The 20,047-nt window shown below is 31.9% G+C and overlaps 1 long non-coding RNA gene across 1 annotated transcript; it reads left to right on the top strand.

The window, feature by feature from the left end:
* The first annotated feature begins 17,796 nt into the window (after positions 1 to 17,796).
* On the top strand, positions 17,797 to 19,735 carry LOC127717783 (uncharacterized). Its single transcript, XR_007989371.1, has 2 exons — positions 17,797 to 17,998; positions 19,251 to 19,735. It is a non-coding gene; the product is annotated as an uncharacterized LOC127717783 (long non-coding RNA).
* Positions 19,736 to 20,047: the final 312 nt, after the last annotated feature.

Raw genomic sequence — 20,047 nt, 5'->3', positions numbered from 1 at the left:
TGTGCAACTAGTGGCACCCGTCGTGTGGCTCATGATCATGTTTTGTTTTCGACATCATTTCAAGCATTGCTTATTTGCTTCCGGAATACACAATTCAACCCATCTGAAAACTAGCAACGGTCGTAATTTTCAGTTTTATGACAGTAACCGTTAACGTTCGGATATACTTTTTGACATACGTTTTTGATCATAAAATTTTTGTTTTGACCTCGAACATCAATGAAGAGACATTAGTTGTTGAAATTCGCATTTGGTGCAGTAAAATTGGTTCCGTCAACGTTATTGCTACCACTGGGTCAATACCTTTGCTGGTTGAGTCCCCGAGTGCATCACCACCCAACTACCAGTACCTTTATACTGGTATCAAAACTGTTTTTAATTATCGAAATCATTTTGAAATAATGACTGTATCTTCCTCATGCGTCGCTTTGATTAATTATCCGAATTTAGCTTTATATTTTGGTCCCTTTTGGTTGTTTCAGCTCCTCAACGTTTGAATTAAGTTTTAGATTTTCAGATATTTTGGCCTCGAGTATCAATGAAGAGACATTAATAGCCGAAATGGGCATCTGGTGCAGTAAAATTGGTACCGTCAATGTTACTTCTTGTCTTATGTCTGTTTGTTCTTTAACACATTTACTGAAGTGTTTCACTGCTGCAATATTAGAATATATATGGTTACATTGTCATCAATGCTTAAAACTTCAGTCAAGGATATTACATACACGTTTTGCTAGTATTGTTTTTGATGAATTCTATTTTGAATTCATGTTTTTATATGGTTTAGTTTCAGAAATAGATATAATGCATTCAAATCTGAGAGCTAAATCGCATATCAGATACACATAGGCTTCATATTAATATATTTCAAGTAGTGTGCATTCATCTTGAATGCTACATGTACTATAGACAAAGAAAAAAGAAATTTCGTATAGAACAAATTCTACATACCTTTATCTTGAATTATAAATAAACATATGATCCTAAAAAAGAATCTTTCAGAAGCGCAAACTGCAACATGACCAGTCAACCCCTGCCAAATTAAACGTGACACTATGATATTGCCTACAAGATATCTGTCACATGCAATGTTGATTTGTTCGAAATCCAAAAAGTTTTGAGCTGTTATGCCTGGCAACTGACCAACAGAACAAATAAAGCATTTTGACACTTAGAGTATGATAAAAATGAAAGCAAGGACATTATTTGACAGGCAAGACTTATACTTGTGTATATTGGTTTTCATTAATCTGGTTGAAGGGGAAATATGCTAGAAGACTATTAATACCATGGCCAAAAGGAAAACAACAAAGACAAACAACATTTCACAAGACACCTCAAATACCCGAACAATCAAGTCCATCAAAACATCAATTAAACCCATGTGTTCTGGAAGGGCTAGAACATCCTCTTCCACTTGTGACACTCGGTGTTTTCCCCTTTTAAAATTCGGTTATTTATTTTCGGTGATAACAAAATACGAAAAATGTTAAAACACCGATAAAATATGAACTCTGCCGAGAATATTTCCGATTCATGAAGGATACGTATATAACGAAAGTGTATACAGTTTATTGGTAAATTTTTGAGTGGTAGACAAGGCTTATACGGTCAGGTAATGTATATCATTTAATATTAAACAGCCAACGCATTTTGACTGCTCAAATAGAACAACTGCAGTTTAAATTAAGGCTAAGATAATTTGCAGATGTTCAAATCTCGTAAATAGCTATAGATTAATGATGGACGAATCAAGATAACAAACAAAAACTGGGGAAATCGAATGAACTCCAACAGGCGTGAGACCGGGTGCGTGAACAGGGTAAGCGACTACTGTTATGCATGTATCACCTGCCATGTCAATCCAGTCAAAATATCACAATCGGGAATAGGACACACTTGGTTAGATTACAAATAAGACGACTATACTGATATTTAAAGATCTAAGACCGGGAAAACATGTCACAAGTGAGTTGAGACACCGACGCATCATATCGGTCCACCAATTCGTGATTGTTAAATATTTTTTATTAGCACAGAATAAGAAAACTAAAACATTCACTTATCTGATAAAAATTACATTTTGTGACTGGACAAAATTCCCAACGAAAATTTTGATCAGTTGTATAACACCAACGTGTTGAGTTAGCGTCAGGATCTCTACAATAGTTTGAATTGAAGTCCGAAATCTGTTCCAAAGTATATGAATGTGTGTGTGGTGATTGGAGATTCCACATTTGGCAGGTTCTACCACTGTGAGTATAGTTAACATATCCATTATAATTCAAGCTTTCTTTGAGATAGCAGTCCGCTATGCAAAATTATAGAAACATTTATTTTATGCATTCATCATTCGAACAAGCAATACTTTTACATATACAATATGTGAGCAGAAATGTTTGTTACTGTAAAATCAAACATCTTTTTTATCTTGAAATAATTCTTTCTGGCCGATAAGATGTTTTTCAGAACTAAATGCAATCATGAACACTTTAATTCCATATAGTGTAGTTTAATTTTTCCACAATAAGGAAATTGTACTAAGGGCTGTAATGGTCTTTGTGAAATTTTTTTGTTAAAATTTTAAATATTTCATGGTTTGCAGTGTTTATCTTATCTGCAACGAATGTCGCGGGACATAGGTATAAGTGTTTAAAGTGTCGTTGTCAACCAATCAACAAAATATGTTATGTTTTTTGTGTTTATTGAATTAGTAATTACAATTGGTTGTATCAAAATCTAAGCACCTTGCCTCTACATGCTTTATAAATTAAGGCAACAGTAATTTACCAATGTTTAAATCTCATGAATCGATTAAGAAGGGGAAAAAGTACCAAACTAAGAACTGAGGGATATGCCTGAATTCAAAAAATCAAAAATTTTGATAGACTGTTGACACAATGTTTTTTTTTAAGTTGTGTTGTTGCTTTAATATGCGTGTAAATGTCCATTTGTCAATACCTTAATTGACTCTGTAACTAGAAATCCATTTGTACGAGTTTCTTCCTTTATAAGGGACATATATTTTCATGGCCCATAAAGATCAAACGGAAAGAACAAATTCATCCGGTTTTTTTTTCAAATCTTTGACTACATATAATCTTTTTTTAAGCTATCAAATTTTGAAATCAATAGGTATTGTTATCAATAAAAATCGGTTTAAACGCCTTATTATTATTTTCAACTTATTATGCTTTGAACGGGTAGCAACTCAATTTGTCCATATATGAAACCGTCTACAATTTGCAAAGGGGAACAACTTGTGAAAAAAGTGTACAATAAAGAAATCAAATCGGTTATTGGCACATATCCTATTCACTGTCAAATGCCATATGATACAACTCCCTCAGCCAAACTGCAATAATATGTACGTTTGCTACTCTTCAAATATTTTGGCATATTTATTATTTTTGAGGACGTACTTATATAGCAGTGGAACATGTGTGGGAGTGTGTGTTTGTTGATGTTACAAAGTACGAAGTTCATAGAATTTATGAGGACACACTCCCTCAATAACGTTTATTGTACATTGTTTGAATGTTTAATTTTCTCATTCGTTGCTTTTACAATACATCGAATATCTTATTTTCAAGATGCCGTTCCCGATTCCTACGTTATGCTACAGTAAAGTATAAACCTGTTTTAAAATTATTATTATCTATATACATGAATTATTAAAGATAAAACGAGTGCCAGCAAGTTCCTGATTGTTTTATACCTGTTTTTTTAAGATTGCAAAAAGTATATTTAAGGATGTTCGCTACTGTTGATTTTGCATTTTTGCCAGATATTCAGAATCCTCTAGTTTTATCCATGTAGTGCCAGTAAACAAAATGCCCACTAGCCCCTACTTTTCTTTGTATATTTTTATTACATATTGTTTACAAAGTCATTTTTAAAAATTCCCTCCAAATTTTCAATTGATTATATCTCAAAAACAATGACACGGACCTGTAATTGTTTCGACTTTCCAAGTTCCGTTATCTATATACTATCAATTTATAACAGGCTTTTAAAATGCGTGTTATTTTGAAGCAGAGGAGCGAACATCCTTAAACATCATGGTGTGCTCTTTTCTATTTCTTCTAAAATTACATCAGCTCAGGGGAATCAGGCAACATTATCAAAATATAAATATAGATATCATTGCTGGAATATCCCGGAGAGATCACAATTTATTTTACCTCCTATTGGTTTCTTAAACTCCTTGATGTCTGAAATGGAAATATTAATTTTTAATTTATTTGCATGTAAGCCGATCTATAATCTTGTTAATCATATTTATATGTATAACATTTATGACGATTGAACAACCGATAATATTATTAAAACTATATGACAAGTTTGTCATGTATTGTATTTACGCAATATGATCTACATAAAAAAAAAATAGATTATGAGTTGATGATTGAAACTTACCAATAAGCAGGTTAGGGATGTATCTGTGAGAGTCATGCCTTAGCTTAAACAATTGTTAAACTGGTTGGCTTATGTAGATTTGTATTCCATAATTTTGATCCACCGAATAAGACTTAGTGACAGTCTGCTCATCCCAAAATAGTAAGTTCACATAGAGCTATTTGCCACATGTGGAGCAGGATCTACTTACCCTTCCGGAGCACCTGAGATCACCCCCAGTTTTTGGTGGGGTTCGTGTTGATCAGTCTTTAGGTTTCTATGTTGTGTTTTGTGTACTATTGTTTGTTGGTTTTTTTTTTCATTTTTAGCCATGGCGTTGTCAGTTTATTTTCGACTTATGAGTTTGAATGTCCCTCTTGTATCTTTCGCCTCTCTCTCATGACAAGAATATAGATATCCGATGTTTATATCATCTAAAGGGAAATATGGAATTTCATATTGTATCAAGGCTGGTGCAGAGATATACGACATGCTCTTACGTGTTCTTTATTGTTGTATATCAGGAAAATATAAAGTGTATTTCATACTTTTTTAACCGACGTCGCTAGCTGATTTTACTGTGACAAATTGAGAAATTGGACGTAAGGTCTACAATTGACATTGACAAGTATGAAAATACATTACCATGATTGTATTTATATTCCTTGTTTAATAAAACTGGGTTTTTTTTAGCGCCACTGATATGTCTTATGTAGACGAAAAGAGTGTATGGCATACTAAACTATAAGCCTGGTATCTTTTATAACTTGTTAATACAATTGGTAAAATATAAAACTGTTAAGTGAATTTCTAGATAAACAGAAACACACTCCGCGATCTCGTAGAACATTCCAACAAATCAACCTTTATTTTTGAACGCATAAAATATATATGGTGACGTCGAATCGAATCTCCTTTACTAGCGAATTGCATTATCATAGAATCCAAGAATTGAAATATAGAAATATATTCAACGATTGACTGAACAACACACTAATTTAATTATCAATATTGTTGCGTCACGAGTAGAATGATTTTTTTTAAATATTCTTTTTATCAGGACTTTCGCTTATCATGTTTTTTGACTCTGTCAGATTTTCGAAAGACCTGGTTTTATCCATGGGGTGCCCTTAACAAATTTTTCCCGCTAACCCCTAGTTTTCTTTTCATAATTTTATTACATATCATTCAAAAAGCCTTTTTTTTAATTTTATAAAATTCTTGTTATTCATCCATAGTTTTTTGAAAGAAAAAAGTTACCAAAGTTAAATGAATGAAATATATAGAGAGAACCATTTCCCGCCAAATTTGTAACGGCTTTTATCTCAAAAAGAAGGTCACGGACTTGCATTTTTTCTGTTTTTTTAGTTCCGTTTCATATATACTATCATATTATAACAGTCTTTAAAAAAGCTGTTATTTTGAAACAGAGTAGCGAACACCCTCAAGGTAAAAAATATTATGCAATTATTGATAAAAAAAAAGTTTAACAAAAATACCGAACTCCAAGGTGAATTCAAAAAGGAGAAAGTCCATAAAAACTTTACAAAATCAAACGTTTGACTTTATCAAAAAACGGAACGAATGGAAAAACAGCTGTTATATTCCTGACTTAGTACAGGCATTTTCCTAAGAATATGGTAAGTGAAACCTGGTTTTATATCTAGCTTAACCTCCCACTTGTTTGACATTGTTTATAAATGATCCGTTATATTGACAGACATACTAGATTAATGTGACAATAATTGGGATCAAGCAGCCAAAACTGTGTAAAAATACATCACAGAAATACAACACAACTGATTAAAAAATTCAAATAAACATCCAAATAAATCTAACAAAGACACCAACAAAAAAAGTAGTTGCAGTTGATAATAAATTTTACAAAGTACGTTAAACAAATAATAAACGAATTTAAAATTTGTCATTACGACCAAAGTCAAAACACCATGTTAACATAACAAATTATCATTCCTGGGATTTATAAAAAGATACTTACTATTTTTGTAGACTTTTCGTAAAAAATCCCATCCTATATTTGTTTCTAGAGCATAAGAAGAAAGCTCAGATGTATTTAAACTAAGATGGCAAGTTAAAACGGATTTATCATGGCTTGCTGCACGACAGTTTTCATCGTTTACGCAGTCCACTGCATATCGTAAAACGCTGTGGTTATAAAAGATCTTATTATTACTTGAATTGTTATTTGATATGATCATTTTGTCTTTTTCAACAGAAAATATGTGTTGTTTAATTTCCCAAGCTGCAGAATACATCGACATGTTCAAAACTGCAATTATTGAACAAAAAGTTGTCAATAGCGTGTAAGGAATCGTCATTTTGTTTACTCTTTGTAATAACTCATCACATCTTTTTCTAGCTTTTAATATTATATTATAGGTTTCTTGACATTACTTTGATGCACCTACGACAATGGCTTTTGTTATATTGTAATATAACAAAAAGGATATGGGGTATCACATGATTTTTAATGATTTTTTACATTTGCTGGTAGGTAAGCATGCTTATTGAAATGGACACATCCTTAGTAATACATTAATTATAAATGCAATACAATAGTTTTAGAAACTATATGGGTACTCTTGAGATTGAATTTATGTCAAAAATAAATAAAATAACATGAACATCTAGAAAAATCAGATAGCTTATCTTTCCAATTTCATTTTGATATTAAAACCAAACTATAAAAAGACAACATCATCCTTGCTTGTACTGCACGAATGTATTGGTTCACGGTTTATTGGTATCACAAGATAAAAATGCGAAATGAGATAGAAATTTATAGAATATCATAAAACTTTATAAAATAATATAAAGGTGAGTAGAAATGGTAGCAGTATATGTACAAGTGTCGTAAAGTGGTATTTTTAGGATATTTGTATTTTATATGTAAGTTTGATATTTCTATATTTTCAATCTAACTTAATTATTTCAGAAGATATAGTTATTACTACTGTTGTATTATTGCATAGTTAAACTATACTGAGTGTAAATGTCAGGTTCGCTCAGGTGTGACTGTATCAGGTGTTTCAATTAGGTGCTATTGATATTGATAAGTTCTCAATTCTTTGGCGGGAAGTTCATATTTTCTAGATGGTGACTTTGTGATGATGGACACCATTTTCTAGTCATAGCAAATTGTATATTTATATTGTGTTTTAGAGTTTGGTTTTCATGTTTCTATGGTCAGTTATTCTTCTTATACTAATATATTAATTATCTATACTTATAACTAGATGTATGCATGATTTATGAATGTTATGAATGAATGCATGTGTGAATGATGTGTAGATGTGGTATGTTAGTGTAATAATAGGAAATGTAAATGAGCTCAAAATAATATCTTTACTAATTGTGCTTTTATGGTTAAGTACGGTAAATTATATAAAACAGCTAAATTTCAGTAAATTGGATTTAGCTATTGAATCTTATTGAATGAATGTTTTTAATAATTTCCGATCATAAAAACAAAAATCAAAAATGGTGATCACTATTTTTCATTTCATATTCCGATGCAACTCTAATCACAGTACAAGTGTGCCAAAAATTTTAGAAATCGGAAGATATGCTATTTGGTATCGTGTTTACATTAACCAAAGTTTTACAAAAGATGATTTACGCAAAGTGCAAATAGTAAAGATTAACACAGACTAATATATTCTTACTGCTTGTAGTAAAGGTTAATATGCATAATATATTCTTACTGCTTAAGTTTAATAGGCATAATTTATTCGTACTGCTTGTAGTAAAGTTTCACAAGTCATGATGTATTCGTACTGTTTGTAGTAAAGTTTAACATGCACCGTCTATGAAAACTGCATGTAGTAAATTTAAAAGCACATGGTGTATTCATACTGTTAGAAGTAAAGTTTAACGATCATGGTATATTCTTACTGCTTGCAGTAAAGTTTGAAGCGGGCGGTTTATGCAAACTGCTTAAATTTAAGTTTTAAGTGCATGGTTTATGCACACTACTTTAATTAAAGTTTAACAAAACATGGTATATTCCAACTACTTGTAGTAAAGTTTCAGAACACATGGTTTTTGAATACTGCTTGAAAATATTGTCTTTCTGCTTGTAGTAAAGTTTCACAACGCATTGTATATTCTCACTGATTGTAGTAAAATTTCACTATTTCAATACAAAATTAACTTTAATGGATGCATTGATAATTCAGTGAAACATGGAAATATATGTTCATAAACCAAATCAAATAAAGAAAGTAGAATATATGTAAAATTCCGTTATCGACTAAGGTTTGAAGGCTAGGAAATAAATTGGAAATTTTCTATTAATGTTATGAACTGCACAGAAATACTTTATGAATAAAATAATTCGATTGTTCTTTTCTGATATATTGTTCTTTTCTTTTCAAACGTTATTAACTTTTTGTAATGTACTTTAACGAATGTGACAAAAAAGATGAATAAAAAAATACCGAAAAAAACTCCAAAAAATTCAAAACGGAGAGTCCATTCTCAAATGGCAAATCAAAAGCTCAAACATATCAAACGGTTGTTTACATTGTACATGTTGTACTACTTTGATACCAAATCTAATGTTGTAAAGAAGAAACATATAAATTAAAACTTTAAAATGAACTCCTTGTGTGTATACAAACAATATTTTAATATCGGCACACTATATGGGCATGAAATTCCGACAAGGAAACTGGTATCCTGATTTTGTTTTTTACAAGTTCAGTATACCTATGATTCATATGTTTTTTGTAGTCATATAGTTCCGACAAGGAAATCGGTATCCTCATCTCAATATAACACGTACATTACTCCAGTTTTGATATTAGACCTCTAAGTTGCATACATATATGTTGTTCATTAAGGAAGATTTCTGAAGAATAACTATGTCAATATTGAGTTTAACAGTACTGATTGGTTTGTTTGTTGGTTTTACTTATGGATTGAGTGACAGGATGATTTATGACACCTCTGCACATTTGACAAACACTAATTTTGATTATTGAGAAGCTTAATATTTCCGTAACAATAGAACGTTATTAAATGTTCTGTTGATTTTTACAGAGTTGTCTCCCTGTGGTGTTATGTACCACCTTAATATGATGTTTCAAAGGTCTATTGATATAAATGTAGTATTCATTCATATCTTTATTTCTTCTTTATAGAGATAACATGAATTATATTATCATGAACAATAAATTAATACATTAATAACAACAAAAAAATTAAAAAGTTATGAACAATACGTAATATTTACCTATAAATGAAAATGTTAATATATAGTACAAGAGTAACATAGTTTATATCGCGAGCTGTCGATATAACATGTGCTAACATTATACTATATTGTTCAAATGACGATTGTATTGGGATGCAGATTTTATTACATGGACGTAGCAAAGTCGCTGTAATGAATATAAGTCGGAGTCACTGAGCACAGTTGAAGGGTCTTTTCCTAGACAAATTGTAAATAATGATTCATCATAACATTCACTTAGTTCAACATAATGATCGGGAGAAAAGTTTTCAATTATTAAGTCCAGCCAAGTACTGTACATATTTGATGTACACGTACAGCCAAAGCATGCATGTACGAACACGTCAGTGAACAGACGGTCGAATATTTCACAAGATTTGGAAACGTGGTTTGGAGCGGTAGATATAAGTATCCGATAAACAGTGCAGTGCGAATTTCGGGACTGTTCGAAGAGAATTTCCACACATGAGCCGCAGATACGGATTTATGTATAAATTTGAATCTTTTGAAGTCATTGTCCGAAACAATGCGAATCAGCCAGTCATTATCATGTTTTGTTTCAACTGCATTCACAACAATACGTTTCCATTGCAGTTTATCAGGAAAGTTGTCATCACTAATATAGGTAATAAGAAATTCATACAGATTGTATTTACTTAGAATGTCTAATATGTCCGGAAAAAATCCAATATGGATTCGTCCATCTAACAGGCACGCAGAAAGTCTTTGTAGAAAGATTTGTTTTACAAGACAAGAGTTTTTTGTTTTACAAAGTTTTCCAAAGAAATATAATTTACGTTTCTCGATATCACAGGTTATATTACGTAGCCCAACCATGCTTTCACACATATCTGATCTTGTTGACGTCTGAAACCTTTGTACGTGCTTAACAACAAAATGCTGAAGTCTATTAGTAATGTGATATCTTTGTTTTTCAGATCACACCAAACTTCACAGTCATACGAAAAAGTAGGAATTACGACTGACTTGTACAGTTTCACTAGAACTAATGGATTTGTATTATCGCCTCTTAAGTTGGCAATTGCAAAATAAGTGTTCCTACCCTTCCTACAAGCTTTTGTCGTTCGTGCAAACGCGTTTAATTTTCCGTTTAGTTCAATGCCTAGATGAATATGGCTTTCTACAACAAGTACAGATTCTTGGTTTATTTTCCAGTCATAGTCTGTTTTTATTGAATATTTTGAAAAGTGGATAACACATGATTTCTTTCCGTTGAACTGAAACCGCCATTTATTTGAATATCTTGTACATATATCAAGCATGTGTTGTAAACGCTTCGGAGAGTAGCAATACATGTAATATCGTCAGCAAGTGAGGGTGCGCAACATGTTATACTATTGACACCAGTAACTCTATTACCTCTTTCTAATTCATTAATTAATTCATTAATAAACACTAAGTATAAAAAAAACTAGACAATACCCCTCCTTGTCTAACACCTTCTTTGACTACAAAGTTATTTGATTTACATTGATTAACAATAACTTAACCTTGTGTTTTACTATACATATCATCAATCAGGGACCATGCTTTCCCTTTGACACCCAAATTGAATAATTTATGCATAAGTGCTTTACGCCATACCGTATCAAAGGCCTTTCTACTGTCTAGAAACGCTACAAATACTTTGCTGTTTTGTTCTATATTATGGTATATTGTTTCAAGGAGACAAAAGGACGCAGTCAGACAACCAAGATCGTTTTGAAATCCATGTTGAAGAAGATTCGGAAACGTACCTGGTATTACGACAAATAGCCGATAGCTGTCCGGGCTCAATTTAGGTTTATCGCCTTCTTTAAACAGGAGAACAACCAGTCACTAGGAACTTGCTGTTTTTCTATAACAATATTAAGAAAAATTGAAAGACATTCCGCAACTTTTGGTCCACCAAATATCAAGTGTTCGTTTTGAATCATGCCATTGCCACACGATTTTCTACGTTTTAGCTGTTTAATAGAGCTTACATCGTCATAAGAAATATGTCCACCCGGTAAGTATAGGTCTTCATCAGATTTGCATACTCGTTTAATTTCACGTTAAACTTTATTCATTTCGTTTAAAGTCGGATCATCGAACGTTGACGTATCAGCTGGTGTATACAGATCTTCGAAATAATTTGCAAATGCATTACAAATCAATTCTGGTGATGAATGAACAATGTTTAATGTTTAATTTGTTGACAAACTTTTGAATGTTTTGGTTTTTGACGCTTAATTTATTTCCAGAATAGTCTTATATCACATCCGGAAGCGTTATTAATGTCATCATACGTTTCTTCGATATATCGTTCATTTGCAAGTTTCTTAATGTTTCTAAAATCTCGTTTGGCCGCTCGTTTGTAATTAAAATACGACTCGTGTTGCATACATCTGGGTCTTCCATTTTGCATCCATACCCTACGCGTTTTTCGTTCTTTAGTGTGTGCTTTTTTCACGTGTGCATTCCAGTATGGTTTTGTGTTTGGGTTATACATATTACACGGAATTGTCTCTTTTGCGGTATTCATAAGCGTATTCGCTAGATTATGATAAAAAAGGTTTATTTCAATGTCATCATTCTGCGCCTCCCGTATTAGTATATCTAAAGGAGCACACAGTTTATCTTGGTAGTCTTTGATATAATGTTCTGTGATTTTGTGCCAAGCTGGAAGTTTTGTAAAATTGTTTATGTCAATATGGGGATTTTCTTCTAGTTCCACACAGGCGATAATTGGTAGATGAACTGACGTTGAGCTAAACGTTCCTTCTTCTAGGATTTCGTACCGTCGTAATTGTCTGACTAACGTCTCGTCTATCAATATATAATTTAGCATTTTTTTTTTATGTAAATGTGAACTCTGGACCTTTTAGTGGTGTTTTGCATGTGTCATTAAATGGATAAAAAATGTAGTGTCTATGTTCTAAATTTTGCAGCTCTTTCGATTTTATCGTGTTTGTAAACTGTAACTTTTTGTCTCCTTGATATACGTGAATAATTGTATTTGCCGTGAAATAGTTGTAGGAACGTCGTATTGACACCTTTCACTTCAAGAAACTGTATAATTCCAGATCGTGATGATCTGTTATCTATTCCGGATAAATAGTATCTAGTGGATCGTTTCCTTGGTGTTACGCCAACAAAAATATTCTCATTTAAAGGTTTTATTTCTTCGGTAATTCCTTGTACACGTAACGGTATTTTAAAGTTTAATTGATCCTTATTTGAAACTTTCGATGTTTCCGTTACCTGGTCTAATTCGGAATCCGGCACAAAATGTTTCGAATGGTCTACTGGCGATGACGAATGGTCACTTTCTTTTAAGGTTACTTCCGTACCGTTATTTTTTCCTGGGGTGGTCTGTAATAGTTATACACCGAGGGATAGGTGTGTCTGGATAAGAAACCCCGACGGCCGGAGGTTGTATAACTAACTTACACCCAATGCTTAACCCTATATTTGTTAACATTGATTATTAAATGAAAAAGAATGGATAGCATATTTATTGACAAAATCGAACCATGAATAATAAGAAAAATATTTTTTTTTTACATGAAACCCCACAAGTATCCTTACTTTGGCTATGTTCTTTCAAACTTTGACAAGTGAGTAGTTTTTACAAATGTCAAAGTTGCTGTTTTGCATATTCCCGTTAAATCCTGGTGCTAATATGGATCAGAAATTCAAGGTTGACCGTTTCGTGCATTCTTATCACAAAAAAAAATACTTCATGCTCCTTGTATGCAGTTGTCAATATGGACGGGTATAAGACGGACGACATTTTGAGTCAAGCGTTGGATTTGGTAGAAGAGACTAAAGATAAAGGCAATATTATAACTCAAACTGGTCAAAGTACTTACCTGTATCAGTTTAATGAAGGTAATCATAAATGTATTTTTTTATGTTACGGTTTTATAAAAAGAAAGAAGCCCCCCCCCCCTTTCTCGACAATAAACAAACATTCATATACGGACACACCGAGGGATAGGTGTTTCTGGATTAGAAACCCGACGACCGGGATCCAGGGGGGGGGGGGGGGAGGTGTGGTATGGTTTTTTTTCTCGCAAATTGCGAACAATTTTATCTAGTTTTTCAATGCTATCAATCAAATTATTTTTCCCTAGAAGGATTTTTTTATTCAAAATAGATGCTCAATATTTTTTTCGCTATTGGAATTTCCTAAAATGTTTTTTTACAATCTTGAAACAACTTGCAGTGAACACTATTAGTAATTTCTTATGTTCATGCTATTTAAAGAATAATCAATTTCTATTGTAATGAATAACAATGGACTTTGTTTTCGGGATGTAGATGCAGGGGTTTCCAGAAACCCCGCTCGTCACACCCTGTGGTCAAAATCCATTGTTATTCGTAACAATAGATCTATTCAATTTACACTTAGCACATACTTACAACTTCTCGTCCAATCAAATTGCTTATATTTGCCTTCTAATTTTCATAGTACATACTTTTCCCGTGTACTAAGTAACTACGCATGAATGACCACAAGGGTAAGATTTCATTGTATCATAATCAAGATATTTAAAACAAAAATTGCCGCTGGCTATTTTGAAATAAAATGCTGTGTTCCAAATTAAATTAAATAGTTTGTAATTAGTTTTCATGTTGATTTTTAAATATCCTGCTATTAAAATCTTTAGAATATAGCAAAGTACTCTCGACCAATGAAATTGTAGGATTGGATGCCTCTTTATTGTGAAGAATGAATGTAAGTCATGTTCTTAGTAAGGGATTATCCTATTATTTGGGTCTATTTACAGTTTAAAACGAAGAGTTTCTATAAATGAGTTTCAACTGCCCCGAAGCACATTTATCAGATTGAAAGGATTTACCACACAGTGATTGAAACTGACTAAAAGTTGAATTGTGAAACAAACAAAAATCTCAAAATAAGTTGAAGTTTACTGGTGCAGTAAAATTGGTACCGTGAATTTTATTATGAAAATATTAATAACTTCAAATTACTATAAAATTACTAGTAAACCATACCAAAGCAATGCAAAAAAAAAAAGAAAAAAATCTTTCAGATAAAAAATAACCTAAATCTTTAGCTTTCCAAAATTTTGATTACTTGATCAGCGGTTGGGGAGAATAGTTATTTCCAATACATGTATTCCGATAAAAAAAACCAGGAATTTAATTTTGAACATATTAAAAGCTTTTAAGGGCATTATTTTTGAACATTTCCCTGACATAATGAAACAGTATTTGATGTAAAAAGCCGGACCAAATTATTGGCTGTGAAATAAAATTTAGTTGTAACTCAAATGCATTTTCAATTGATTCAAACTGTAAATAAAAAAAGGATAATTCCTCACTGAAATATTACATGATTTACATTCATACTCACAATCAGGAAACATACAATTCCTACCTTTTCTTTCTACTGTTGTGTCACCTAATATCTATAACGCATTTTTTTTTTTAAATATTTCCCAAATGATAAGAAAGTCCTCACATCACTAAAACTAATCCATAAATGACATGCTGAAAAAGGAAGTCATGCATCAATTATAAATTTTGCACTGACAATGAAACTAATTCTTGAATAGATCATTTGAACCTTGAGCACTTTACAATATTCTAAGTTTGTAAGAGAATGATAATCCCTTACTTCATGATACTCGCTAACGCTCGTACTTATTCATGAAGAAAGGGATTATCATTCTCTTACATATACTTGGATCTAAAAAATGTTTTTGACAATTGCTATTTCTTTCATTTAAATAAAGGGTAATACATATGGTTCGTTATATCTTGATTAGAGTACAACGATATCTTAAAATTATGATAATGTAATAATGTATCATCCATGCAATTACTTTGTACACAAAAAAGTGTGTACTATGAACCTTGTGAAGGGAAATTAAAGCAACTTTGTGATAATTTTTTAAACTTTCTTAAGGAAGGTGATCTATTTCGTCATGAATTGATTGATTTATTGAATATTTCATGCATGTTCAGGACGATGTCATATATTGAAAAACTGTGATTATGTCTGAAGATAATGTGCCAATTATATATATAAACATATCCTGATAAATCTTTTAGTTTTTACTTTGAAATAATAAAAAAAAACACAAAAAAAACACACAAAACCTATAATCTCTGATCTATTGGTAGTTGCTTTTTAATGCCTATCTGCTAGACTATATCTATGTGGACAAACTATCTATATGTTTCAAATTTATTATAGCTTTAGTTTTTAGTGAAATTAAAAGATGTTTTCAAAACATGTAAAGCTTCCACTGCAATTTAATTATTGCCTGCTTTTGGTCAATTTATTTGGTCATCTTACCATGTAAGAAGAACATGTATAGTAAAACACCGCTTTATATCAATATACATACTTACACCAGCAGCTACCATCTTTTCATTCTTGAGTCAAGGGCCTTTTGAAATCACATATTGTACAATGATACTAGTGAGTAGATTTACAAAACTTCGTTAATGAGCTCCGTTTTACAAACACCTGTGATACAAGTAGTCAGCCAAAAATAAACTATCAATAGACCAATTAAAAGATTACTCGAGTTGTAAATATGTGCTAAATTGGATAGTCTATGAAAAGGTATATACTATGAAATTAAGAGCTCGGGGCAAGCCCCTCGCTCTAAATTTCATAGTATATACCTTTTTATAGACTAACCTAGACTTGTTTCAGAAATAGAAACTATGAAGTATAACAATAGAACTGGGGTGTAAGTACATTTAAATGTTCATTGATCTGAGACTTTTTCGTGTCCACAGAGTGTAACGACGTGCTGACATTTAACTCACCAGAGGCTCTTACGGGAGAAGTTATCGATGCGTAAGGAGGTTTAGCAATTAATTATCTTAGTTCGTTCAATGTCTTTTGCATTACCGATTGAAATTTGTTATGTCTATCTAGTTCGCTATTCAAAGTCTTTATATCTTTCTGAAAGTTATTCAGATCAAAATCATCTAATGTTTTTGTCGACTGGGACAGCACTTTAAATTTGGCATCGTTTTGTGTTGATTTTCACTCGTAGTCCCTTAAATGAGTAACGAGTTGTTCATTTAAATCTAAATATTGCGTACGAAGTTTGTTTTTTTCAGTTTGTAAGATTTTAATGACTTTTTCATTTTTCTGGTCTGATTTTTATAGTTCGGACACTCTTTCTAATAAAATATGAATATTTGCGCGCATCTCGATAATTCCATTAGAAACTACTTCGCTGTTATGATCAACAACACTTAATTTATTGTCATCTTTTCTGAAGAATATTTGCGTTTTATCACCTTGCAGGAACATATATAGGATATAGCAATCCCTAGCATATTTAGACGTAGAAGTGCTTTTCGTCGTAGACTTTCTGTTGAAAAGTTTCAAGACACCCCTGTATAGATTTTGCTTGTAGTAAGGTTTCCGAACACGTGGAATTCTGCTTGAAGATACTGTCTTACTGCTTGTGGTAAAGTTTCACAACGCATTGTATATTCTCACTGCTTGTAGTAAAATGTCACTATTTCAATACAAAATTAACATTATTGTATATAGATATAAGAAGATGTGATATGAGTGCATTGATAATTCAGCGAAACATGGAAATATATGTTCATAAAACAAATCAAATAAAGGAATTGGAACATATGTAAAATTCCTTTATCGAAAAAGGTTTGAAGGCTAGGAAATTAAATGGAAATATTCTATTAATGTTATGAACTGCACAGAAATACTTTATGAATAAAATAATTCGATTATTCTTTTCTGTAATATTGTCCTTAGTTTCCTATTCAAACGTTATTAACCTTTTATAATGTACTTTAATGATGTGACAAAAAAGATAAATAAAAAAATACCGAAAAAAATTCAAAACGGAGAGTCCATTCTCAAATGGCAAATCAAAAGCTCAAACATATCAAACGGATGTTTACATTGTACTACTTTGATACCAAATCTAATGTTGTAAAGAAGAAACATAAAAATTAAAACTTTAAAATGAACTCCTTGTGTGTATACAAACAAAATTTAAATATCGTCACACTATATGGGCACGAAATTCCGACAAGGAAACTGGTATCCTGATTTTGTTTTTTACAAGTTCATTATACCTATGATTCATATGTTTTTTTGTAGTCATATAGTTCCGACAAGGAAATCTGTATCCTTATCTCAATATAAAACGTTCATATCTCCAGTTTTGATATTAGACCTCTAAGTTCCATACATATATGTTGTTCATTAAGGAAGATTTCTGAAGAATAACTATGTCAATATTGAGTTAAACAGCACTGATTGGTTTGTTTGTTGGTATTACTTATGGAGTGGGTGACAGAATGATTTATGACATCTCTGCACAGGTATGTTTTTCAATGGCATCTCATTACATATCATGGAATGTTAGCTGCCAAAATTCCAAATATCTACATACTTTTAAATTAATCTATTTTCAATCGATGATTAAATTGTAAAAAATAACGATAGGTGAGTGCGTCTTTTGTGATGCATTATCTGTTTTTGATAAGATTTCTAGCGGGAAAGATTTTACTGATTATATCGTATGAACGTTAAATTCTACGTTAAAAATATTTTTATGGTTAACTTGCCTTGTTCGTCAATCTTGCATTTTTACTCTTTAATTACATTTTTACTCTTTTCATTTTGTCTGTTAATTTTATTAAAAGTAAGGGAATTATATCATAAAAAGCAAGGCCAAAAAACTGGTTCTTTATAAGCTTCGATTGTGCTATATCTATTTTATGGCAGTTTGTGTTAAAACTATATTTTAGTAGTATTGGATTTCATGATTCAGTTTAGCACCCACAGTGATAAAGATTTTTTAGGCAGCCATCGTGTCTAAGGTCTAACTTAGCATCTATCGTGTTAAACCTATGTTTAAGTCATTAGACAACATTGTCAAAATGCACTTCTGTTGCAGTAAAATCGGTACTATTACTGTTATTCCTATCACATGATCAATAACGCTGCTAGCAGATTGTTTTTCTCCCAATGTACCACCAGCACAGTAGTTCAGAAATATTTTACTGAGTCAGACATGAAAATGCGAGTATATTTTTTTGAAATTTCCTGTTATCATGGTTATAGATTCCAAACATCTATTACTTCCAATAAATGTGTCCTATTCGTGCATACCTTTTATTCTTTATCCGACATTGGCTTTATATAATGGTATGATTTGTTATATCAGCTTTTCCAATTCAAATTAATTTTAGATTTTTATATTTGTATTTACCTAGATAGAGCGTCACGTCAAATGTTTTTTTGGTGCTATCAAATTTGAACCGTTAATGTTATCAGCACCAAACGTGTCTAAGATTTTGTTAAGCACATATCCTGTTAAAGCTCGATTTTAGCATTCATTGTGTTAAAAGATTCATTTGGAAATCTGTAACTCACTATATTTCTCAAGCAACTTATTTTCCCGACAATCCCGAGAGAAAACAAATTATTCAAATATTAAAAATATGATCTTTTTCTAATAAGAAATTCATCCACGAAGTAAGTAAATCGCAGAAATAAATTTAAAAATATTAATTTAATTTTGAAAATTGCAATTTATACTTTTACTGTTTAAACGAATTTTCTTTTCAGGCAAAGTGTACTGAGATCACAAGAGGTCCTACGAGGGACTGCAGATGGCCCGCAGGGATGAATATGCAAGTGGATCAGGTCGCAGCTGGAGGGAAGATTGCTGCATACAAAATTCGATGGTTTAGTGGTGCCTGGAGTAACTGGTACGTCCCAGGGTACAACGACATGGACTGGAAAATCAACCTTAACAACATAAGATGTTCAATGCCGTACAAAGCCAACAGTCTAAGACGGGTGTGGTCATACTTCTACGACCACACACACAAATTTATAGTTTGCAAGGCTTAGAAATGGTGGACAAAAGATCCATTTAATCATAATTTAAGATGTAATATATTAATTTTTGTTATTCATTTACATAACCGGTCGTGTTTTTTGTCATATCTGTATTCAGTCTGTAGACAGCTCATCCTTGCCCACACAACTCTAAGCTCAACTAATGTAACAATGCGTGTAAGAAATAAAAAAAAAGCTTTACAATTGTCCTCGTGTATCGTTCCTGTAACTCCTTTGACAACAGAAAAATAATTCTGTAATAAGACAAGACAGAGTACCTCTTAAACTCTGTGTGCACATAATAAACCGTGGTTTAGTGAAAAATGACAATCTCCACCTGGGGTGTAGGGTCAATATGAAGGGTTTGGCCTTTAAATACTGAAAAGTTAATGGAGAATTACATATTGTCATTTATAACATCACTAACTGCGACTTTGAATCACGTAGTTTTAAGATATAGAGATTTGCCGATGAGACAACTACTACCAGTACAGAGACAAAAGGTTGACAATATAAACAAG

This window comes from Mytilus californianus, unplaced genomic scaffold, assembly GCF_021869535.1.
Source record: "Mytilus californianus isolate M0D057914Y unplaced genomic scaffold, xbMytCali1.0.p SCAF_10, whole genome shotgun sequence".
In the NCBI taxonomy this organism is placed as follows: Eukaryota; Metazoa; Mollusca; class Bivalvia; order Mytilida; family Mytilidae; genus Mytilus; species Mytilus californianus.
This window is presented reverse-complemented; position numbering and strand designations above follow the sequence as displayed.